This window comes from Penaeus japonicus, unplaced genomic scaffold (assembly GCF_977035675.1).
Source record: "Penaeus japonicus unplaced genomic scaffold, GWHDUDI00000001_assembly GWHDUDI00000017, whole genome shotgun sequence".
NCBI lineage: Eukaryota > Metazoa > Arthropoda > Malacostraca > Decapoda > Penaeidae > Penaeus > Penaeus japonicus.
The window spans coordinates 1644875-1645212 of record NW_028234419.1 but is presented as its reverse complement, the minus strand read 5'-3'; positions in this window follow the sequence as shown (position 1 = coordinate 1645212).

Sequence of the window (338 nt, the reverse complement as noted above, 5' to 3'; positions counted from 1 at the left end):
AGATATATTCTTTATACCTGTAAACAATACAGCGGTAGAGGACAAGAAAAAGCAGTACATATCCTTCCTTCGTTATCGGCGCAATCAAGAGACAGCCTCGTGCCACCGGGGAACCACTCGACTATCTAGAAAGTATTTTAGGAAAATATCATTGAAGAATAAAACTTTTTTTTTATTTTTATTATTATTATTATTTTTTATTTTTTTTTATTATTATTTTTTTTTTGTCTTATATGACTTTAATGAGGACCCAAATAAATCAAATGCAATGTCGACTGGGAAATTTTCTTGCGACCACGATATTGTGTGACGTAGTATGCATATTGTAGTAATTATTG